Source organism: Nuphar pumila, chromosome 7 (genome assembly GCF_984573655.1).
Source record: "Nuphar pumila chromosome 7, dmNupPumi1.hap1.1, whole genome shotgun sequence".
In the NCBI taxonomy this organism is placed as follows: Eukaryota; Viridiplantae; Streptophyta; class Magnoliopsida; order Nymphaeales; family Nymphaeaceae; genus Nuphar; species Nuphar pumila.
The window spans coordinates 88796231-88822115 of record NC_143255.1 but is presented as its reverse complement, the minus strand read 5'-3'; the positions used below and the strand labels follow the sequence as shown (position 1 = coordinate 88822115).

The window sequence follows — 25885 nt, the reverse complement described above, 5'->3', positions numbered from 1 at the left end:
TTACCTTTAACAGAAACTTCGTTTCTTTCTTTATTTTATGTTATAGCATACTTTCCAACGTCTTGATAGCAAAAGAGGTCTCATTATTGCAGGACGTCCAGGATCCCTCAATCATTTTTTATTGTGAGGCAGTCATAACAATTGTCTTGAAAGTTCTTGTTTGCAGCCTTCAGCATGACGTTCACTGGTTTAACAAAAGGTTCAGCTCTCTGAAAAGCTCTGAAGAGCATCTTCCCATGCATCCACCTCCTGTATTTCACCTGCTGGTTACCTGCACAATTTTTGTTAACAGCATTAATCACATCCCTACCACGTGAGTATCCCTTTTTACAGAATTTTTTTTTTTACTGATTATGTTAATTCTCTTAATTTTCTAAGATTATAACTGTTTTATTGGCTTACTTCGTGATTGGAATCCTTACATTTGTGCCTATAGCCATCTCTGTGATTATAACAAATGCCCTGTTTATATCTACTTTCATTTCTTTCTATTTTTCCTGCTATTAGTTTCCCCCTTTGCTTTACCATGTGCATATCAGCTGCCAAGGATGTGTTCGTTAGCTAAATTCTGGGCGTGTATATCTGTGTTTACATTGCAAAAACCCCACAAGCATTAGACCCATATTAGGTTTCCATTATATTAATAGTATCACATCCCATCACAATCACCTGTCTGTCATTGTTACAAAACATATTGTTCACTTCATTAATACCTTCACACCTCTACTTTGGAAAAGGAGGGGTGTTTGACAATATCAAGTTTGTGAGGGAGCCCAATCAAAGTACTAGTGTTCCATAAGCCTCATCCCATGCTGTTCACCTTCCTGTTTCAAGAAACACAAAGAAGCTTCCTTGTTCAAAATATGACATCCTGAGCAATATGAGTTGTCAGTAGCTTCGAGTAAAGTCCGAGATGCCTTAAAGAGTGAAAAACTTTGGAAAATCATATGCAGAATCAACTCCTCTGTAAATGGAAAGAATGAACTAAAGAAAGCCATGGAAGGAGAACTAGTCAGAGAGTTCACAAACAAGGTTTTGTCTATTGTTAGTTGACCAAAGACAAAATGGTTGCCTGTATATTCCCTGCAACAGAAAACTTACAAATTTTGTCTTTTGGTTTGCATGTGATCAGGACCAATTTATTATCTAAATATGGCATGGCATACATGATTTTGCATCCATTTCTTTTTTCTTACTCATGCTATGTTTGGCATCAGGTAGGTAGAAACGGCAGTATCTGTTACATTTAGCTACTATCAACCAGGCGTTTGCTCCATTTTGTAAACCATACCCCTTACAACACCTCCTGTTATAACAGCCCCAACAGCATGACACCCACTTCCCTAGTCCCCAATAGTGTGCAGCCATCACCTCACGGCAACTTATTGCTGTTGTGTGTTCTCTTCCCCTGCACTTTAGTCTACCCCATGATTGCTGCCATCATTATATCGATACCAGCAGGTACTCTTCTGCTAGAAACACTGCTCATTACCCAATCACCATCATCTTTTTATCATTCTTTTACAGTCGTTCACAGGGAACCACTGTAACTTCTTCTCTTTTTTTTTTATGATAGTTCATTCTTGAACTATCATAACTATCATTTTTTGTTATCATTCTTTTATAGTGGTTCACAGGGAACCACTGTAACTTCTTCTCTCTTTATGATAGTTCATTCTTGAACTATCATAACTATTATTTTTATTTTTTATAGTGGTTCACAGGGAACCACTGTAACTTCTTCTCTCTTTATGATAGTTCATTCTTGAACTATCATAACTATTATTTTTACTTTTTATAGTGGTTCATAGGGAACCACTATAACTTCTTCTCTCTTTATGATAGTTCATTCCTGAACTATCATAACTATTATTTTTATAGTGGTTCACAGGGAACCACTGTACCTTCTTCTCTCTTTGTTATGATAGTTCATTCTTGAACTATCATAACTATCATTTTTATCTTTCATCATTCTTTTACAGTGGTTCACAGAGAACCACTGTAACTTTTCTCTCTTTGTCATGATAGTTCATTCTTGAACTATCATAACTATCATTTTACCATTCTTTTGCAGTGGTTCACAAGGAACCACTGTAAATTTCTCTCTCTTTGTCATGATAATCCCTTTTAAGAGTTATCATTCTTTGTCATTCTTTTACTGTAAACCACAAGAAGTCAGTATTCCCATAATAGTTCGTCATGAGCTGCTATGGCCATGTTATTACATGATGATTCATTTCGGGTTACCCTGGCCCTTGCCTTCATTCATTGCATACAGATGTTCATTTAACTATGGCATCGCCCATATATATATATATATATATATATATATATATATATATACATGCTCCTATATATATGTGCATCTTTTAACAAATGCAGGGTAGGCCATGAGCCTTTCTCATTCAAATATGAGTAAAGCATCTTGTGTAAGACTTGGAATAGTCATCTACATTCACATTTTTAAATTTTCTTTTTGTGCTAATTCTATCTTGCAGGAATATGAGAAAAGCTTGAATTAGAAATTTTCGATGTTTTCAAGTGTTGTAACAAGCTAGATATTAAAAATTCTACATTTCCAGTCTTAGATTAGAATGGATGAGCATGTGAATAACATTTGTTTCATTATTCTCCTTTATTTCTGAAAATTCACGAATGGCATGTGCACCATTTCATAAAAGGTGATTGATCCTAAGTTGATGATTTACATCAATGGTCATAGTCAGGATGTAAACAAAACTTAGGATTTTCATCTTTTATGAAATAACATTGGATCCACACTGAGTCTCTTTCTAAAAATTCATCATATTTTCTTATTTAATGACCATAGTCAGGAGTGTATTATATCATTAATCTTATTTACATTCATTTAGAGAATGAAATATGATCTTCAAATCCAATTTTAAGATTATTTGAATTCATTTCATCATTTAGGATAGAATTGCATCATATTTTCAGAATTTCTTTTCTAAAATCCAAGTGATCTCAAATATTTTTCTTCAATCTCTATTTTAATTCATCCTTCTATCTTATTTCAAAGATTTAAATTTCAATTTCAAAGTCCAATTTGACTTTAAAATTTCAAAATCCAATCTTTATATTCAAAATCCCATTTCCAAATTCAAGTCCAATTTCAAAATTCAATTTAAATTTTGAGATTTCTGATCCATCTTCTGATTCAAAATTCGAATTTGAAGTCCAATTTGACTTCGAAATTCATTTGTATATCCCAAAAATTCTAAATTCTAAATCAAACTTCAAAAGTTCAATTTAACTTTGAAGTCATCTTCTGTTTCAAAATCAAGTTTAATTTTAAATCAAAGTTTGAGATTGATTCTAAATCTCAAAACTTGACCCTTCTTAAATTCTAATCTGGGCTTTCAAAACCCAGATCCATCTCCAAAAGTCCCATTTGGACTTCCAAAAAACCAAATCCAAAGTTAGAATCCAATCTCATCTTAGATTTTAGGTCTTGGATCCAACTCCACTTTAGGATCCAGAATTCAATTTCACTTTGGATCTCAGACTCCAGATCCAAAACCCATTTTAGGATCCAGAATTCGATTCCATCTTGGATCTCAGACTTCAGATTCAAATCCATTTTAGGATCCAGAAATCAACTTCTACTTTAGATCTCAGACTTCAGATCCAAAATCCATCTTAGGGTCTAGAGTCCAACTCTATTTTGGATCTCAGATTTCATATTTCAGATCCTAAATCCATTTTGAGATCCAAAATCCATTTTAGGATTCGAAATCCAATTCCATCTTGGATTCCAGATCTTGGATCTAATTCTATTCAGGATCCAGAATCTAATTCCATTCCCAATTCTAGATTTCAAATCCAATTCTGTTTTTTTTAGATCTCATCTGAACTTCCTAAATCCATTTCTATTTTTAAATACCATTTGATTTTCTCAAATCCATCCTGACTTCAAATTTTAAATCTAGAATTCAATATCACTTCAAATTTCATCTCCTTCTCTTAAAACCAGGTTCAAAATTTAAATTCAAAGTCAATTTCTGATTTTGAAAATTCATTCCTTTTTCCTTTTATCTCAGCTTCAAAAATCATTCTTTTCAAATCAAGATTTATTTTCCCAACCTTGATTATTTCAAAGACTTAGAACTTCTCTGATCTATCTCAAGTTCTAAGTTAAATTCTACTATTCAAAAACCATTTCTTCACTCCATTATCAAGTTCATCTCAGAACACTTGGAAATTTTCAAAACATCTTTCAAAAGAGCATACATCCTTGCATTGCACAAGCATGATTCTTTGTGCATTTAGACTTAGGATAAATTTTTAGATAATATTTAGGCAAAACAAAAGGCATAAATTCGATCCTTGGTTCGATTACCCGTGGTAAAGGCGCCAGGAACGGTCGAACCTCGTACCGACGAGCGAATCCTGTCTCTCCATTTTTCCCGCAAATTTTCAAAACAGAGGCGAGTAATTTTCTAAATATTTTCAAATCCAGGTCAAGTGAGACCCCGCAAAAGAGTTCCTCTCCCTCTCCCTCTTCTCTTTCTTTTCTTTTCTCTTCTCTCTTCTTTTCTGTCTTTTATTGTCTCCCTTCAAAAAGGAGGAAATAAAGGATAGAAAGCAAAAGAGAAGGAAGAGAGAGAAAGATACAAGAGAGGAAAAATTTTGCGATGATCCCAGTTTTGGCGACCGTGATGGGACTCGTCTCCGTCTGGTCGAATTTTTGCCTTTTGCTTTGCTTTGATATTATCTAAGTCTTTATTCTTCGAATGTCAGCTTCATTTCCATGCAAACCTTAGGAGCCTAGACTCTGTCCTAAAGCTGACATCATTGCATATAGGATTTAAGTATGGTTTGGTAGGACCATATTGAGGAGATTATTCCATGCTCACATTAGACTTATGTCTGAAATACAACTCTCCTCAATTCTAGGGATTGAATGTAAAACAATGTATGTAAGTGTATGCTCCTCTTCATTTTAAATCTATCTCTTTAGGACTTGCATTAGAGATATCTAATTTCTTGCATGTTGAGCATATTTTGAAAACATCCCTACCTATATTGTCCCAGTCTTCACGTTGCTAGGCTGTCTCACTGAACCATAGTTCGGGAGAGAGCCTCACAACTGGACCACTTATTTGGGTTCGTGCCCCCTACCACGTACCTAAGGGCCATAGTCTGAGGTATATCGGTAGGTACCCAAGGATGTTGAGAAACCATTACCTTAGAACCAGAGAAATATTTCTATGCCACGTACTTTGAGCTTCGGCTTGGGTATATCGGCGTATCTTGATTGAAATCAGATGATCTGAACCTCAGTGTTAGGATTAAGATCCTACGAGCCATTTCAAATTATTGCATTTTAAAGTCAGCTTCTAGGGAGTGTCATTCTGTGCATTATTGCTTGTATAAATTGATTCTTTTATAGATATTATCTTGAAAATTCTTATTTTTCAAAACCCTGGATATTTATTTTCATAAAAAATTCTTTTATTTTCTCAAATCCATGATTATATATTTCTCATTTCTTTATTCCTTCATTTCTTAAAAACCTGGACATGTCTTTTTAAGTCTTCCTATCTTTCAAAAAGTCCAGGCATATTTCTTTCTTTTTTTTTGATTTATTTTAAATCTTTTGATCTCGCGTGCAATTTTGCAAAATATTCAAGGTCTTGTCATCCATCTTCAAGATACTCTTCTTCATACATTCTTTCTTCTCCATATAAAATCATTTTTTTATCAAGAGATCTTTTAAAAATTCTCTTTCACTATCCCTCTTCCTTTCAAAAAATTCTTTGTCCTGAACCTTTCATTTATTTCTTCAAAAAATGTCAACATTTCATCATGGTTCAAACAAGAGCGGGAAGAAGGGCAGCTTAGCGGCACAATGACAGCGAAGTGGAAGAAATAAACTCTTCCAGATTGTCCCAAAAACATAATTCAGAGAAAGATGATGTTGACCCGATAATGTATAAGATCTTTCAAAAAATGATGGCAAAAATGATGTTCGAGCAAGTTGGGGCAAGTTCAAAGAAGACATCCTCTAAAAGCAAGACCAAGAGAAAGCCAGTAAAGAAGCATGTCAGGATTAACAAGAAGAGGGTCCAGCAGGACAACACATCTGAGGGCACAAAATCAGCAGAAGAGGATTCCGAGGAAGAACAGTTTGTGTTCATCCCAAAACATCTACGACAGCCCAAGAAAGTGGCAGAAGAACCTGAATCAGTTAACAAACCTAAAGATGGGGTCTCGACAGAAGATTCAGTTCAAGTATTGACTAAGATGGTCAAAGATCTGCAGATTCGAGATAAGGGAAAGAGGGTATATACCAGACAGGACTTCTACCTTGGCTTAGATGGGGACAGCAGCTTGGAAGATCTCCCCCGAAAGTTTATTAAGTTTGATGGGTCCGGCAACCCAAAGGCCCATCTTGCAATGTTCTTCGTCAAATGTGCCAGGTTCAGTGAAGACAATCAGACCCTCTTCTTGTGCTTTCCCCGTAGTTTAGAAGGCATAGCAGCAAAATGGTACGCAGAGCATATCAACCCTGTCGAGCTGTGTGATTTTGATAAGGTTGTCAACCTGTTTATAGAGAGATTCATGTTCAATACTGAGGCACCGCCAACCCTCAATCACTTATGCAATTTGAGGCAAGATGACAAGGAAAAGACCATAGATTTCATCTGTAGGTGGAGAGATACTTGCAACAAGATGAGAACCCCCATTTCAGAGGAGCATGCCCTTCAACTCATCCTCAATAACTTCTCTCAACCCCTGAAAAGCCTCATTTTCCCATACCCTTCCAAGTCATTTATTGAGTTGACTGAGCGAGCTGAATGGCTCGAGATGGGAATAAATAACGGAGTCTATGACGGTACCACCCTGGCAAGGGGCAATCAAGATACAAAGAAGAAAGCCCATTTCACTCTTTCCGCTGGTCCCTCATCCGACAACAAAGGTAACAAGGATGATCATGTCAGCAGTTCAGAAGGATTCAAAGGTCAAAAAGGAAGGTCTTCCAGCAACAATAAGCCTTCCCAACCCAATTCTCAGCAACGGGAAAAGGATCAGGAAAAATCAAAGTGCAAGGATTGGGGTGCTGACCGCAAATTCACCCCTTTGGAGCAGACACTCGAGGAGGTTCTGGAATATATGCTCACAAAGAAAATGATTCGTCTGCCAAAAGCTGTTGATCCTTCAGTAGTCTTGGGCAACTTCAAAGAGCAGTTCTGCAAGTATCACCGAGCAATGGGGCACAACACAGAGTACTGCTTCGTTCTGAAAAATATCGTCCAGGACTGCATCGATAAACACCTTCTGATAGAAGAGAAAATTGAAGAGCAGCCCGCCGTCCGGACATAGCCTTTTCCAGATCATTCAAAAAGCCGATGATACTAGTCTTTTCTATTATCCTCCCTTTTCTTTACCAAACCATCCTATAAGGGCAAGTCAGCTCGAGTCTTTTGTGACCTTTTTGGTAAAAAATACCTGTAAATATTTCAGTCTTTGCTATCAATTTTGCTTATAAATGAAATGTCAATTTTTATTCCTATCTTTGAGGTTCAATTCTTACTTCTCTTCGCAATATTGGGGCATCTTTTATTGTTTAAATTTTCATTTACACTTCAAAATATTCTTTTGCCATCAGATTCCTATTCTTTTCCAAGACAATCCTGACATCATTCATGAGAGAAATGATATTGCCTATGAGGGTCTTTCAAAAATCATGAAATTTTTTCATATTTTAGTCTGACCTTTTTCGAGGATCAACCCTTGTGTTGATCATATTTTCCAAAATTTGGTTTCGAACCATTACATTCAAAGATCAACCCTCGTGTTGATCATATTTTTCTAAAAATTGATTTTCAAACCATTGCATTCAAAGATCAACCCTCGTGTTGATCATATTTTCTAAAAATTGATTTTCGAATCATTACATTCAAAGATCAACCCTCGTGTTGATCATATTTTCTAAAAATTGGTTTCGAACCATTGTATTCAAAGATCAACCCTTGTGTTGATCATATTTTCCAAAATTGGTTTTTTTAAGCCATCACATTCAAAGATCAACCCTTGTGTTGATCATATTTTCCAAAATTGGTTTTTTTAAGCCATCACATTCAAAGATCAACCCTTGTGTTGATCATATTTTCTAAAAATTGATTTTGAATCATTGCATTCAAAGATCAACCCTTGTGTTGATCATATTTTCGAAAAATTGGTTTCGAATCATTACATTCAAAGATCAACCCTTGTGTTGATCATATTTTCTAAAATTTGATTTCGAATCATTACATTCAAAGGTTAACCCTTTTGTTGATCATATTTTCTAAAAATTGGTTTCGAACCTTCAAACATCAACCCTTGTGTTGATCATATCTTCTAAAAAAAAATTGATTTCGAATCATTGCATTCAAAGATCAACTCTCATGTTGATCATATTTCCTAAAACATTGGTTTTCAAATCATTGCTTCAAAAAATTAACCCTCATGATGATCTCTCGTGAATGATCCCCTTTCAAAGATCAGCTCTCGCGGATGATTTTTCTTTCCAAAAATGATTTTCTCATATTCTTCTCTCATTTTAAAGATCCCACATGCAGGCAGGAACAAACTCTTTTTCTTAATTTTTATAAACTTTTTGTTTATCAATCTTTATCAGTTTTATCAGCTTTTATTCATTTTTATTGATTATTCATCCATTTTATTAATTCTTCTTGTCAATTCTTATTTCAAAAATTCCCTTTCAGGTTAAGGGATAAATCTGATGCCTCTTTCCCATGAGGTATTACTTTTTCCTTCTTTGCCCCCCCCCTTCAGGATAAGGGATAAACCTGAAACCTCGTCCTACGAGGTCCTTCTTTCTTCAGGATAAGGGATAGTCCTGAATGTCTTTCTTCCTCTTTTAAAGCTTCATTAATCTATGCCAAAATCTTTTTCTTTATCCAATTTTATTTCCAATTTTGTCGATTCTTTCGATTCTTTATCAAAACCCCTTATCAATTTTTGTCAAAATTTTATTCCTTTCTCATTCAGGATAAGGGATAATCCTGAAACCACTCATAGGAGCAACAATGCTACCTGTGAGAATTCTGTTATAAAGATAATTCCCATAAAATCTCCTTGATTCTCCTCTTTAGTCAAATCTTCCATAAATTTCTATCTTTTCTCGCCAGTTCTTCGCAAATCTTATTTCTTCCCCGTTCAGGATAAGGGGTTAATCCAAAAAAATCAGACCGTATACAGCCAAGTATGATGGTCTATCCACAAGTTGAATCCTTCTTAAATTGAGATCTTTAGGTTGAAATCCTATAGAATCGAAAGCCCGTAGGTTGAACCCCTATCAAACCAATCTGGCTCACAGGGTAAATCCCTCTTGAACCAAAATTCCTTCTCAAACCAGTCAATCTTTAGGATGAACTCCTATTGATCAACAAGCTTTAGGTTGAAATCCTACTGATTCGCAGTCCTTAGGTTGAAATCCTTTAGGACCTTTTCTTCCATCTATCTTTAGGCTGAACTCCTACTGATCAGCGAACTTTAGGTTGGAATCCTACTGATTCGCAGTCCTTAGGTTGAAATCCTTTAGGACCTTTCCTTCCATCGATCTTTAGGCTGAACGCCTACTGATCAGCAAACTTTAGGTTGAAATTCTACTAATTCGTAGTCCTTAGGTTGAAATCCTTTAGGACCTTTTCTTCCATCGATCTTTAGGCTGAACTCCTATTGATCAACAAGCTTTAGGTTGAAATCCTACTGATTCGCAGTCCTTAGGTTGAAATCCTTTAGGACTTTTTCTTCCATCGATCTTTAGGCCGAACTCCTACTGATCAACGAGTTTTAGGTTGAAATCCTATTGATTCACAGCCCTTAGGTTGAAATCCTTTAAGACCTTTTCTTCCATCAATCTTTAGGCTGAACTCCTATTGATCAACAAGCTTTAGGTTGAAATCCTACTGATTCGCAGTCCTTAGGTTGAAATCCTTTAGGACCTTTTCTTCCATTGATCTTTAGGCTGAACTCCTACTGATCAGCGAGCTTTAGGTTGAAATCCTACTGATTCGCAGTCCTTAGGTTGAAATCCTTTAGGACCTTTTCTTCCATCGATCTTTAGGCTGAACTCCTACTCATCAGCGAGCTTTAGGTTGAAATCCTACTGATTCGCAGTCCTTAGGTTGAAATCCTTTAGGACCTTTTCTTCCATCAATCTTTAGGCTGAACTCATACTGATCAACGAGCTTTAGGTTAAAATCCTACTGATTCGCAGTCCTTAGGTTGAAATCCTTTAGGACCTTTTCTTCCATCGATCTTTAGGCTGAACTCCTACTGATCAGCGATGCTTTAGGTTGAAATCCTACTGATTCGCAGTCCTTAGGTTGAAATCCTTTAGGACCATTCCTTCAGTTGATCTTTAGGTTGAACCCCTACTGATCCGCGATCTTTGGGTTGAACTCCTACTGATTCACTGTTCTCATTTTGAATCCCCTTCAGACCATTCATAAGTCAATTTGTAGGTTGAATTCCTACTAATCTACACTCTTCTGCGGTTCTTAGGTTGAATTCCTATTGAACTAAATTCATCTTTCAAAAAGTAAATCTGTAGGTTGAAATCCTACTGATCTATATTCTTTGACGGTTCTTAGGTCAAATTCCTACTGAACCAAAAATCATTTCTTTCCAAAATTTCAGTCTGTAGGTTGATATCTTACCGATATATATTCTTTTGTTGTTCTTAGGTTGAACTCCTATATTCGTTTTTCCAAATTTTAATCTCTAGGTTGAATTCCTACTAATCCATATTCTTTTACGGTTCTTAGGCTGAATTCCTATCGAACCATATTCATTCTTCAAAAAGTAAATTTGTAGGTTGAAATCTTACTAATCTATGTTCTTTTACGGTTCTTAGGTTGAACTCCTATTAAACCAAAATTCATTTTTTAAAAAAAAAAAATTCAGTCTGTAGGTCAAATTCCTACCGATCAAATATTCTTTTACAGTTCTTAGGTTGAATTCCTATTTAACCAAACTCATTCTTCAAACATTTAGTCTATAGATAAATTCTTATTAGTCAAAAATTCTTTTACAAATTCTTAGGTTGAATTCCTATTAAATTAACTTCATTTTTCAAAAATTCAATCTGTAGGATGAATCCCTACGGATCCAATATTCTTTACGGCTTTTAGGTTGAGTCCCTGTTGAGCCAACGTTGTGTGATAAAACCCAATATTTTTCATGTTATTTCTTCCAAAAATTTCAGCTAAAGGATGTATCAAAATTCATATTGAGTGATTATTTCACAAAGAATTCTCGAAAACCTTGCCAATTTGCTAAAATGGGTGTTGATTCCAATATTTTATTACACAAAAGAATCACCTCAGACTACCTCTAGTTTTCTTTTCAGAAGGGTGAAGCCCTTGCGAAAAAGAGTAAAATTCAAATCTTCTCTCTGTTGATCAACCAAAAGGATGTAAGAAATATCCTCGGTATGATTAGCGAAAGAAATATTCAATGATGTTGAAAAGCTAGAAGTGAATTGATATTGATCATGACTATGGCGCATGTTTAAAAATAGCTTTCTAGCAATCAGGCGTGGATCAAAACCTATTCCTAAATTCAAATTTCTCAAAAGGATTCAAGAATTCAATTTCAAGGTCCCATTTAACTTTGAAAACTTTAGAATCAGCTTATATCCAAAATTCAAATTCTAACTTCAAATTCAAAGTCCAAATTGACTTTGAAATTCATTTTATATTCAAAACTCCAATCAAATCCAAAGTTCAAATTAACTTTGAGATTCTCTTCATCTTCTAAATTTCAAATTCAAAACTTCAAATTTAAAGTTTAACTTGACTTTGAAATTCATTTGTATATTCAAGATTCAATTCCTAAATTTTATTCAAAATTGGAAATATGGATTCATCTTCTAAATTCCAGATTCAAGCTTCGAAGTCCAATTTGACTTTGAAATTCATTTACATATTCAAAATTGAAATTCTCAAATCAATTTTGGAAATTCCAAAACTAAAATCGGATCAACTTGGATCCAGTCTTCTAAATACAATTCTCATATTGAATCTCAGACTTCAGATCCAATGCCTCCTTAGGATCCAGACTCCAATTTCACTTTTGGATCTTAGACTTCAGATCCAAATCCATCTTAGGATCCAGAGTCCAACTCTACATTAGATCTTAGACTTCAGATCCAAATCCATCTTAGGATCCAGAGTCCAACTCTATATTAGATCTCAGACTTCAGATCCAAATCCCTCTTAGGATCCAGAGTCCAACTCTACATTGGATCTCAGACTTCGGATCCAAATCCATATTAGGATCCGGAATCCAATTCCAATTTTAGATTTCAATTCCATTTTTGGATCTAATCCGAATCTCTTAAATCAATTTCTATTCTTAAATACCGTTTGAGTTTCTCAATCCATTCAAATTTCAAATTTCAAAATCTAAATCCAATTCCAGCTCAAGTATTCATTTCCTTTCCTAAAATCAAATTCAAAATTCAAAGTCCATTTCTGACTTTAAAACTTCATTTTCTTTCATTTCAAAGCTTCAAATCATTCTTTCTCAAAATCAAGATTTATTTTTTCAACTCTGATTTATTTCAAAGACTTAGAACTTCTCTGATCTATCTCAAGTTCTAAAGTTAGATTCAATCATTTCTTCACTCCCTTATCAAAGTTCATCTCAGAATACTTGGAAATTTTCAAAACATCTTTCAAAAGGAGCATACATTCTTGCATTGCACAAGCATGATTCTTTGTGCATTTAGAGTGAGAATAAATTCTTAGATTATATTTAGGCAAAGCAAAAGGCATAGATTCGATCCTTGGTTCGATTACCCCTGGTAAAGGCGCCAGGAACGGTCGAACCTCGTACCGACGAGCGAATCCCGTCTCTCCATTTTTCCCGCAATATTTTCAAAACGGAGGCGAGTAATTTTCTAAATATTTTCAAATCAAGGTCAAGTGAGACCGCGCAAAATAGTTCCTCTTCTCTCTTTCTTTCTCTTCTTTTCTTTTCTCTCTTTCTTTTTTTTCTTTTATTCTTCTCCCTTCAAAAGGAGGAGAATAGAGGTTAGAAAAGGAAAAGAGAAGGAAGAGAGAGAAACCAATGAGAGCGGAAAAATTTTGCGATGATCACAGGTTTGGCGACCGAGATGGGACCCGTCTTCGTCCGGTTGAATCTATGCCTTTGCTTTGCTTTAATATTTTCTAAGTCTTTATTCTTTTATGTCAGCTACATTTTTCATGCAAACCTTAGGAGCCTAGACTCTGTCCTAAAGCTGACATCATTGCATATAGGATCTAAGTATGGTTTGGTAGGACCATATTGAGGAGACTATATCCTTGTTCACATTAGATTTAGGTTGAAATACAACTCTCCTCAATTCTAGGGATTGAATGCAAAACAATGTATGCAAGTGTATGCTTCTCTTTATTTAAATCTATCTCTTTAGGACTTGCATTAGAGCCTTCTGGTTTTATTTGCATGTTGATCATATTTTGAAAACATCCCTACCTATATTGTCTCGGTCTTCACGTTGCTGGGCTGTCTCACTGAACCATAGTGCGGGAGAGAGCCTCACAACTGGACCACTTATTTGGGTTCGCGCCCCCCTACCACGTACCTAAGGGCCATAGTCCGAGGTATATCGGTAGGCGCTCAAGGATGTTGGGAAGCCATTACCTTAGAACCGAAGAGATATCTTATATGCCACGTACTTCGAGCTTGGGCTTGAGTATATCGGCGTACCTTGATTGGAATCAGATGATCTAAATCTTAGAGTTAGGATTAAGGTCCTATTTGCCATTTCAAATATTGCATATAGAGTCAGCTTTAGGGAGTGCGGTTTGTGTATCCTTGCTTATATATCTGTGATTGTGTGATATTTTATATCTTTCTTATATTTTCTAAAACCCTGGGTATATACTTCAAAATTTCCTCTTTTGTTTCTAAAACCCAGGTGTATTTTTTTCTTCTTCTACATTTCTTCAAAAATTCTTCTGATCCTGCCTGCAAGTTCTTCAAATTTTTAATCCTTACCATTTATTCTCAAATTCCATTTTTCCTTTTATTTTCTTCTGTTTTTATTTTCTTGTTTATATTTTCATAAAAATCTCTTTCTGTCCAGAGATATCCTTTTCAAAATGGTATTTTCTTTCATATTTTAGTTGGTTACTCTCCCTCGTGGAGTAAACAACACAATTGTCACAAATTTTGTCGTGACTCAATCCCTAGTAATGGGATACAGTTGTTTAGATTTCAACCTAAATCCTCCCTCTTGTCAAAACTTCTCCAAAAGTTTCTCTGGTCTAAAAACCTCCTCTTTTCTCTACAGAGAGATCACTGATATCCGAAAATGGTTACGACAAGAGCGGAAAAAGAAACAGTTCCTCAACTTAGCGACAGTGAGGCAGAGGGGATGAGCTCTCCCAAATCAGTCAGAGGACAGGGTCAGAACAAGAAAGATGACATTGAACCCGCTATGTATGATATGTTCCAAAAGATGATGGCGAGGATGATGTCGGAACAAGCCGAGGCCAAGTTGAAAGAGGCAGTTCCTAAAAGCAAGCTGAAGAAGAAGCCTGTGAAAAAGCAAGTCAGAATCATCAGGAAGAAGGTACAGCCAGACACTATTTCTGAGGAATCGGAGTCAGTCGAGGAAGAATCGGAAGAGGAAGAGCAGATTGTCTATAAACAGAATCCTCCAAAGCAGTCCATAAAAATAGTTGTTGAAGAGCCCGAATCTGTCAACAAGCCCAAGTCTGGGGCTCCAGCAGAGGACCTGATGAGTAAGCAGATGAAGGAGATGAATCGAGCGATTAAAGATATTCAAGCCAAGGGTAAGGGCAAGCGGACCTACACTGGCGAAGATTTTTACGATGGTCTAGATGGAGACGATAACCTGGAGAATCTTCCTCGTAAATTTCTCAAATTTGACGGGACTGGCAACCCAAAAGCCCACTTGGCCACATTGTATGCAGAGTGCAGCCGTTTCAGAAAAGACAACAGGGCTCTGTTCATTTGCTTTCCCCACAGTTTGGAGGGTATAGCAGCCAGGTGGTATGCCGACCACATCAATCCTATCGAACTACGAGAGTTCGATAAAGTGGTAAATCTGTTCATTGAGCGCTTCTTATTCAACACTGAAGTTTCACCTATGCTCAATCACCTTTACAACTTAAAGCAGAATGAGACTGAAAGTGTAACGCCCCGAATTTCCAAAACAAAGCTAAGTTAAAATTTTCATGATTTTTTTTTTTTCTTTGCAGCGGAATTTAGAAAGCTTTTAGCAGCGGAATAAGACGATAATGAGTCGTCGGTTTTAGAAAACTCTGAGCACGTTGCAGGTATGTGGCCAAGCAACTCATTGACCACCAAAGTGTTCCATTTTATCGAAAACAAATGTTTATTACAACACTACTGCTTAGGAAAGCAGTGTAGGTTCAATAAAAGGAAGCAGTACAACTCTGTCTAGAGAAACCCTGGAACTCGATGCCGCCTTGCTCCGCATATCGCCACGCAGGTTCAACACCTGAAATCCCCATAAAACGGGGTCAGAACCACTGATGGTCTGGTAAGTAGGCAAACACCTATCTATTCAACTCAAGTAAATGCATAGACCACTCAGGGTCGCAGTTCGTAATACGACGCTCAAGCCTCCATGACTTAGCGTATATCGCAAAAGCCTCATCAGGGCTATGAGTTGAACATCCACGCAAGTCGTCATGACTTCGCATAAGCCTCTTCAGGGCTGTGAGTTAGAATAACCTCTTAAGTCTCTACGACTTAGCCTTGACTTCCTCAGAGTCACGAATGGATGTCTAGCTCAAGCCTTTATACTTGGCACATCCGTATCCTACGAATCTAAGGACAGCTCTCCGAGCTTCTCTTAGTCGTACGGATATCAATGGGGTTCTTTCCCAATCGGTCCAGTAGTATACCGACCATGACACCTTCACAAAGGTTATGCAGGACTGACTCAACAACGTCATCCACTCATACATTCAAAGTAGCGTTGTACCTAAGCTAATGCTTTGTTTCGATAATTGCACCTCCCCCTGGGCTTAGGGGACTCATATCTGGGCGACAACGCGATGATCTGGGGGTTGATTATTCTATGTATTTTAGATACCCTAGAGGCCTGTTGACCCCATCCCCCTAGTAGGACGGTACAATATACTGGAAGAGATCTTTACTAGGTATCCGAATGCATTCTGCTACTGCAGTAGTTGGGTTCAATCCTTAGATATTTAAGGATAACCACGACCTCCATACCTCTGAGTGACGAAGGCCATCAATGAACTCTATCAGGTTCGGGTGAAATATATGTCACTCAAGGCTGCACCATCACCGTCTTCCTCGGTGAGAAATTCTGAAAGGGGCCTGCCGGTCTTACAATTACTTGACGAACATTGCATGCCTATAGGGCAGCCTTTGAGAAGTATGTACCCGACCCCAATCAACCACACAGTTTTCACCGTGGAACAAAGGTTTTATTCATATGCATGCTTAACTCTGCTCTCGGCACTTCGGCCTTGACGAGCACTTCACCTCTTTCAGTGGAAACAACACACTCCGGCTCAGCGGCCCTTACGAGTCTGGTTGTCTGATAATTCTTAATGAGCATGCACATGACTCGATCTCTACGGATCGGCTACTCGGCGTATTTTTACGCAACGAGCTCAGGACCTTGTCAAGGCGCTACCACTACTTTGGCGCAACGGCTCTTACAAGTATGATGCCCTTGCAGGTGTCAGGGAGACGAGTCATTCTGACATCGTTCCAACAAAGGACATTATTGTGCCACTTAACTGGTTCTGGCAGCTCTTCTGCCAACCATTCTGTCAACACCTTTTTTGCTCTACCGGCAGTGGTGCGACGAACCTTTCTACATCGTAGAAGGCGTTCCATAAACTGGGTAGCACTTCTGCTACGTTCTTTCTGAGCCATTCTTTAGCTCCTTCAGGAATTTCAGCAGCACTTCCTCTCTTTTACGGAGAAAGCGTGCGTTTCTTTTATCCATTTCAGCGGCATCTCCCCTCTTTGGTGGAAAATCGCTATGCTTAACTCGTGAAATGGATGTGCACCGTTGTGCGTACTTTGCATCCATCAAGGTTGCAGGAACCTTGGGCCATACGTAATTGATTTAGTCTTTACGTAAAGAGCATTTTGCCAAAAGGCGAAGCCTTTCCAATAGGGGCTTCATTCGTCAAGCAGAATCTTGTACGAGGAGCGGTAAGGGAATCGCATGGGCGATTTTGGAGTTGATCTCCATTTGAACGCTCACTTACGCGCCATATATGTAATATAAGCAAAAGCCTGTGCTTTATACAGCGGCGGCGTAAAGGAAATGCATATACTATTGTTCAGGGTGTGTAACTGAACGAAATATTCTATATATATAATAAAACAGGAGCCTTGGCATCGTTCGACGAGACGGCGTAAGTAAATACATTGCAGAAAGCAGGTGCCTTGGCATCGTTCGACGCGACGGCGTAAGTAAATGCATAATCGGAAGTGCAGTAATCGTAAATTGCAGAAAGCAGGAGCCTTGGCATCATACGACGCGACGGCAAAGGTAAATTACATGGCCTGTGCGATATAAGATGTGTATCCAACGATAGTTACGAGGCGAGCGAGTGAACACCGAAGTGTCCTAGAGGGCTCAACCAAGAACTAGGGTGAGATACTATTTTAAAGAACGCATATACTTCATATTCGAACATATATATCCGACGATAGTTACGAAGCGAGCGCGTGAACACCGAAGCGTCCTAGAGGGCTCAACCAAGAACTAAAGCAAGATACTACTTCAGAAAGTATATGCTATATACAAACAATCAAATACTTGAGAGAGATGGTTTAATGAAGCGAACTTACTTCAATTTGAGGAAGAAACGACTCCGATTGCTTCAAACGCTTCGAACGAGGCTCGACTTCGAAAAAGGATCAACTTCGAACTTCGGACGAAAAAAGACTTGGACGAAATTCAGCTAAGAGTACAAGGTGAAGAGTTCAGGATATTTATCCGGCATATCCGATTCGGGCTCCCAAGTGGAATCATCGAGTCCGTGATGTTGCCATCTCACTTTGACAAGTGGAATGACCTTTGTCCTTAGCACTTACTCTCGTCGGTCCATGATCTCTACTGGCCTTTCTTCCACCATCATATCCTCCTAGATGTCAATATCTTCATGTTGGATGACGTGGGAAGGGTCGTGAACGTATTTTCTAAGCATTGACACGTGAAATACATTGTGTATCTGTGTATACTGCAGTGGCAATGCTACTCTATAGGTGGTCTCTCCTATCCGGCTCAAAACCTCGAAGGGACCAACGAATCTGGGGCTGAGCTTCCCCTTCTTTCCGAAACGAAACACACTCTTGGTTGGGGAGACCTTGATAAAAACCTTATCTCCAACCGCAAAAGTGAGTTCCCTACGCCGCTGATCAGCGTAGCTTTTCTGTCGACTCTGAGCAATCAGTAGCTTCTTCCTGATCATGTGGACCTGCTCAGTATAATGCTGCAACACTATGGGCGAGTCCAAGGTTCGCTCACCCACTTCACCCCAATGGATTGGTGATCGACAGGGTCGCCCGTACAAGGCTTCATACGGTGTCATCCCAATGCTAGCGTGGTGGCTATTATTATAAGCAAATTCAACCAACGCTAGGTGGGAATCCCAATCACCTTTCCATTCTAGCATACAGGCTCTTAGCATATCTTCAAGAGTCTGTATGGTTCGTTCTGATTGCCCATCTGTTTGGGGATGGAATGCTGTACTGAACTTGAGTTTCATCCCTAGGGCTCTTTGAAGCTGCTCCCAAAAGTGAGAGGTGAACTTACTGTTATGAGCCTCCTGGAGTACTTCTTGTCTTAGCTCAGGGTTATTTGGAACCCAAATCCTTTCTTCCATCCATATTCCTCCATCTTCTTTTAAATGGAAGAAAGTGTCATCTCTTTCAGCACGAGCTTTTAATTCCAAGTACTGGGGGTCCTTGAACTGTTCGGCTACAATGCGATCGAGGATCTCGATATGGATTGTCAGGCATGACAATCGAATCTTTCCTGGGTCAGCCAGAAATGGCTTCCAACTGACAAAATCCTCCATCAGCTTCCATTGTCTGGTGAGGCTGGCTAGAGTGCCAACAGTCTTGCGACTAAGGGCATCTGCTACAACATTCGCTTTTCCAGGGTGATAAGAAAGCGTGAATTCATAGTCTTTGAGGAATTCCAGCCATCGCTGTTGCCGCATATTGAGTTCCTTTTGAGAAAAGAGGTATTTTAGGCTTTTATGGTCCGACATGACCTCAAATTTCTCTCCATAAAGGTAGTGTCGCCATATTTTAAGTGCGAACACTACCGCGGCAAGCTCAAGATCGTGGGTTGGATAGTTTTTCTCATGAATTCTTAACTGACGGGATACATAGGCGATTACTTTGCCATGCTGCATCAATACGCAACCCAGACCTGTTCCTGAGGCATCGGTATAAGCCACGAAGCCTCCCTGACCAGCAGGTAAGGTAAGGACAGGGGCAGTGGTAAGCCTCTGTTTGAGAACCTCAAAGCACTCCTTACACTGGTCAGTCCATTCGAACTTGACTCCCTTTTTCAACAATTTTGTCATCGGTACGGCGATTCGGGAGAAGTCTTGTATGAACTTCCGATAATATCCGGCAAGTCCAAGGAAGCTGCGGACCTCAGTGATATTTTCTGGCTGCTTCCAGTCTATCACAGCTTCGACCTTCGCAGGATCTACTGCAATTCCATCTTTGGAGATCACATGGCCAAGGAACATTACTTTGTCTAGCCAGAATTCACATTTTGAAAACTTGGCATATAACTGATTATCTTAAAGGGTTTTTAAGACGATTCTCAAGTGCTCCTTGTGTTGTTCCTTATTCTCTGAATACACGAGAATGTCATCAATGAAGACGATGACAAAAGTGTCTAAGTATGGCTTGAACACTCGGTTCATCAGGTCCATAAAGACAGCAGGCGCATTAGTAAGTCCGAAGGGCATTACTACGAACTCATAATGGCCATATCTCGTTCTGAAGGCAGTCTTAGGTATATCCTCCTCCTTAACTCTGAGCTGATGGTATCCAGACCTGAGGTCGATCTTGGAGAACACTCTCGCTGTTCTGAGCTGATCGAATAAGTCCTCAATCCGAGGCAACGGGTACTTATTTTTAACGGTTGCCTGGTTAAGCATCCGATAATTGATGCATAACCGAAGGGATCCATCCTTCTTCTTTACAAACATCACTGGGGCTCCTCATGGTGACATACTTGGTCGGATGAACCCTTGTTCCATCAGTTCTTCCAACTGACATTTCAACTCACTGAGTTCAGCTGATGCCATACGATAAGGGGCTTTGGATATCGGCGCTGTTCCAGGTAAGGATTGAATTCCAAATTCAACCTCACGAAGTGGCGGAAGTCCTGGCAATTCCTCAGGAAACAGATCGGGAAACTCCCGCACTACTTCCAAACTCTCAAGGGGTTGGTCGTTGGATTTTTCCACCGAGAGACTCAACAGGAAGGCCACACAACCCTTCCTAAGGTATTTTTGTACCTTAAGTGCTGATATGAGCCTTTTTTGTGGAACTGGTTTGGATAACCGGTATTCCATCTTAGGCAATCCGGGTCGAGATAGAATTAATCTGCCCTCGCGGCACAGAATCTTGGCATTATTCTGAGCCAACCAATTCATTCCCAGAATGACATCGTACTGTATCATATCGATCAGGATGGCGTCAGTAGGCAAGTGTTGCCCTGCTATCTCAATATCCAAATTTTTCACACACCGGATACATTTGGTGCATGAACCCAACGGGTTATATACTTCGATCATTTTATCAATCGGTTGCACCGAGGCGTGGAGTTGTTCGGTGAAATCGTCAGAGATAAACGTATGAGTAGCACCACAATCAAACAAGACGTAAGCTGCATGTCCATTAACAGGTACGGTGCCTTCAATGAGGTCACCGGTTTCGACTTGTTCAGTCGTTACAGCGTATACACGACCTGCAGCAGGCCTTTGTTCTACTCTAGGTGGGGGTCATTGGACTAGTGTTCGTTGTGGTACTTGTTGAGAGGGTCCGGCAGATCCGGCATTCCTCCTCTGCTCATCAATAAGCTTCTTCCTGCATTGTCTTGCAATGTGGCCCACTTTGCCACAGTAGAAGCATCCCCCTGTGTCACGTGGACATGGTCCTCTTGCGTGATTAACATGGCATTTTGGGCAGTTTGGGTTGGACTGCAGGTTGTTTGGAGCCATGTTCTGCCTTGGCCTTACAACTTGTTGAGTGTTGTTCCCACCTTGGAACCTTTTCTTCTGAAAGGGTTGTCGTGAACCCTGGCCACTTGGAAACATTCTCTTCTTGTTCCCACCATCAACTATGGGCCTTTTTGCTATGATCACTTTTGATCGCTCCCAATCCACTTGTATTTTTGAAGCTGCTGCCACAGCCGTTTGAAACGTTTGGGGCATGCTGGTGATAACCCGTGACCTTAGCCCTTCTCGCAGTCCATTGATGTACTTGTCGGCCCTTTCTTGGTCGGTCTCAAATAACCGGGAGCAGTACCGTTCAAGATTTTGAAATTTGGTGGTATAGTCAATCAGATTCATGCCACCCTGCTCCAATTCCAGAAACTCCATCTTCTTCTTGTTTCTGGAGTGTAATGGAAAGTAATTATCCATGAAAGCTTTCCGGAAGTCAGTCCAAGGAATGACTTCAACTTCCGAGAACTGAATAATCTTAGTGGTATCCCACCACTTTCGTGCGTTGTCTTTCAGCCTGTACGTGTCAAAGTTGGTCTTCTTTTCTTCTGGTACTCCCAGCACCAGGAAGGCACGTTCGGTCTCTTCGACCCAACTTTCTGCCAGTTCAGGATTGGCTCTACCAGCGAAGACTGGTGGATCGAGCTTGAGGAATTTTTCATAGGTTATTCAACCAAGGTTTTCGCTTCGAGGTGCGACTGGTTCTGGCCTTGTTTCTCGAATGGCAGTAACCAAATTGTTGAGTGTTTCCAGCAGAAATCCTTGAGTATGGGACTCCTCGCTTGGTATGGTTCTCCTCGTCGTAGGAGCCATTTATCTACCACATACAAGCAACGTGTTTTAGTTTCACAATGTATATATCGAAGCAAAGTTTTATTTACTTAATATACATCACATTTACACAAACATCGCCTTAAACAAAACGTCATGCCGCACTGGCAGACTTTTAGGCGTCGAGAAACTAGGTACATGAGTCTATTGACTCCAAAACACTACCAGTCTCTTCTAGGAACTGGATTTCTTTCTTGACCCAGAGAACCTGAAGTATCGTTTACTTCCACATTACCTTGGTGCAGGCACAACTAGCTTTGGCTTGGGCGACACTTCCGCACTCTCAAGCGACTATTGTGGATAGATCAGTGATGCCTGTCCACTTGCCCATTCAGTGGCATCATGGCTCGGAGAATACGAGACCATAACGGGATGATATAGGTTGTATCCCTCTTCCTGGCCATTCAGACTCGGCGTTGGTGTAGCCGCTTTGTTCCCCCATATAATAGTACTTTGATTCGAGGAATCTGAAATCATAATGGGATTATAGAAGGAGTTGTTGCATCCCTCCTCCCAACTGTGCAAGCTAGGCGTACATGATGCCTGTTGATAGCCTTGCGATTGACCAAATCCCTCAAGGAAGTTCAAGTCAAATCCTACCAGAGACGGTAGTTCATCAGAAGTTGCTGGAGTACGGCTACTCCCTCTACTGGAGTAATGTGGCCCACTAACACGCGAGGTCTCATCCCTAAGACCAAGCGATCCCCGCCGACCCATATCGGCGGTATGTTTCATTTGGCATTCGTTGGCGGAATGCCCTCCTTCGCCACAATATTGACAGTCTTGGACTTCATATGGGCATACCCACTCATCGTGCATGATCCCTCAACGATAGCAGTATCCTCGGGAGTCGTGAGTTGCCATCTATACAAAGATGCACCCAGATCAGAACAAGAAGTACAAAATATACTTACAATGCGATATGGTGGACAAGACGGATCTCGAACCAGGTTTCTCAGACTCTTGCTCTGATACCAATTCTGTAACGCCCCGGATTTCCAAAACAAAGCTAAGTTAAAATTTTCATGAATTTTTTTTTTCTTTGCAGCGGAATTTAGAAAGCTTTTAGCAGCGGAATAAGACAATAATGAGTCGTCGGTTTTAGAAAACTCCGAGCACGTTGCAGGTATGTGGCCAAGCAACTCATTAACCACCAAAGTGTTCCATTTTATCGAAAACATATGTTTATTACAACACTACTGCTTAGGAAAGCAATGTAGGTTCAATAAAAGGAAGCAGTACAACTCTGTCTAGAGAAACCCTGGAACTCGATGCCGCCTTGCTCCGCATATCGCCACGCAGGTTCAACACTTGAAATCCCCATAAAACGGGGTCAGAACCACTGATGGTCTGCTAAGTAGGCAAACACCTATCTATTCAACTCAAGTAAATGCATAGACCACTCAGGGTCGCAGTTCGTAATACGACGCTCAAGCCTCCATGACTTAGCGTATATCGCAAAAGCCTCATCAGGGCTATGAGTTGAACATCCATGCAAGTCGTCATGACTTCGCATAAGCCTCTTCAGGACTGTGAGTTAGAATAACCTCTTAAGTCTCTACGACTTAGCCTTGACTTCCTCAGAGTCACGAATGGATGTCTAGCTCAAGCCTTTATGCTTGGCACATCCGTATCCTACGAATCTAAGGACAGCTCTCCGAGCTTCTCTTAGTCGTACGGATATCAATGGGGTTCTTTCCCAATCGGTCCAGTAGTATACCGACCATGACACCTTCACAAAGGTTATGCAAGACTGACTCAACAACGTCATCCACTCATACATTCAAAGTAGCGCTGTACCTAAGCCAATGCTTTGTTTCGATAATTGCACCTCCCCCTGGGCTTAGGGGACTCATATCTGGGTGACAACGCAACGATCTGGGGGTTGATTATTCTATGTATTTTAGATACCCCAGAGGCCTGTTGACCCCATCCCCCTAGTAGGACGGTACAGCATACGGGAAGAGATCCTTACTAGGTATCCGAATGCATTCTGCTACTGCAGTAGTTGGGTTCAATCCTTAGATATTTAAGGATAACCACGACCTCCATACCTCTGAGTGACGAAGGCCGTCAATGAACTCTATCAGGTTCGGGTGAAATATATGTCACTCAAGGCTGCGCCATCACCGTCTTCCTCGGTGAGAAATTTTGAAAGGGGCCTGCCGGTCTTACAATTACTTGATGAACATTGCATGCCTATAGGGCAGCCTTTGAGAAGTATGTACCCGACCCCAATCAACCACACGGTTTTCACCGTGGAACAAAGGTTTTATTCATATGCATGCTTAACTCTGCTCTCGGCACTTCGGCCTTGACGAACACTTCACCTCTTTCGGTGGAAACAACACACTCCGGCTCAGCGGCCCTTACGAGTCTGGTTGTCTGATAATTCTTAATGAGCATGCACATGACTCGATCTCTACGGATCGGCTACTCGGCATATTTTTACGCAACGAGCTCAGGACCTTGTCAAGGCGCTACCACTACTTTGGCGCAACGGCTCTTACAAGTATGATGCCCTTGCAGGTGTCAGGGAGACGAGTCATTCTGACATCGTTCCAACAAAGGACATTATTGTGCCACTTAACTGGTTCTGGCAGCTCTTCTGCCAACCATTCTGTCAACACCTTTTTTGCTCTACCGGCAGTGGTGCGACGAACCTTTCTACATCGTAGAAGGCGTTCCATAAACTGGGTAGCACTTCTGCTACGTTCTTTCTGAGCCATTCTTTAGCTCCTTCAGGAATTTCAGCAGCACTTCCTCTCTTTTACGGAGAAAGCGTGCGTTTCTTTTATCCATTTCAGCGGCATCTCCCCTCTTTGGTGGGAAATCGCTTTGCTTAACTCGGGAAATGGATGCGCACCGTTGTGCGTACTTTGCATCCATCAAGGTTGCAGGAACCTTGGGCCATAGCCAGGCCATACGTAATTGATTTAGTCTTTATGTAAAGAGCATTTTGCCAAAAGGCGAAGCCTTTCCAATAGGGGCTTCATTCGTCAAGCAGAATCTTGTACGAGGAGCGGTAAGGGAATCGCATGGGCGATTTTGGAGTTGATCTCCTCGCGATCTCCTCCACGAAGCTCAGGGGGGGCATCATGCTCTCCCGAAGGCCCATCGACTCGTAGTACGCCTCCCCGCTGTGGTTCTCAATCATGTTGGAGACCTGCGAGAACGAGACAAACAATTGGCAACGACTTGCGTGGTCGCCGGCGATGTACACCTTGAAGATGACCCCGCCGTGGTTCATGAACTCCTGCATCACCACTGGGGGCTTTAGCTTAGCAATCCCCACCGGGTTGAAGACGAGCGACATCTTGTGCGACTTTGCGCTCCCGTCGGCCACCAGAGGCTTTGTGATCACCGGGTACTCGAGGTCGGCGAGCGTCTTTAGTGTCTCGACATCGTAAATGATGATCTGCTTGGGGATGCCGAAGGTCTCGCTCTCTTGCCGGATCCGGAGCTCGGAGACCGTCTGTAGCATGGAGATCCTATTGTGGAGCCGCTCGATCACCTCCAGCGGGTCGATCACGCAGGCGTCAGGGTTCCTTGCGGCGAATTCGCGCAGCTGGTTCTGCCATTCATCACCGTAGATCTTGCGGATGACGCAGTCGAAGTGCCCCTGCTCCGCCAGTGGCTTATCGGCGTCGATGTCGACTAGATCGATGCCCCGCGCAGTCGATCAGAGACTCATGGATGAAGCTATCCTGCTTCTTCGGTGCGAGGGTGTAGTCGTACCTCCTCTCCGCCTCCCCACCTGCCAT

The 25885-nt window shown here is 40.4% G+C and overlaps 1 pseudogene; it reads right to left on the bottom strand.

Annotated features, from left to right (window-relative positions):
• Window positions 1–107: 107 nt before the first annotated feature.
• LOC149832436 (inositol-tetrakisphosphate 1-kinase 1 pseudogene) lies at window positions 108–25885 on the bottom strand (annotated as a pseudogene).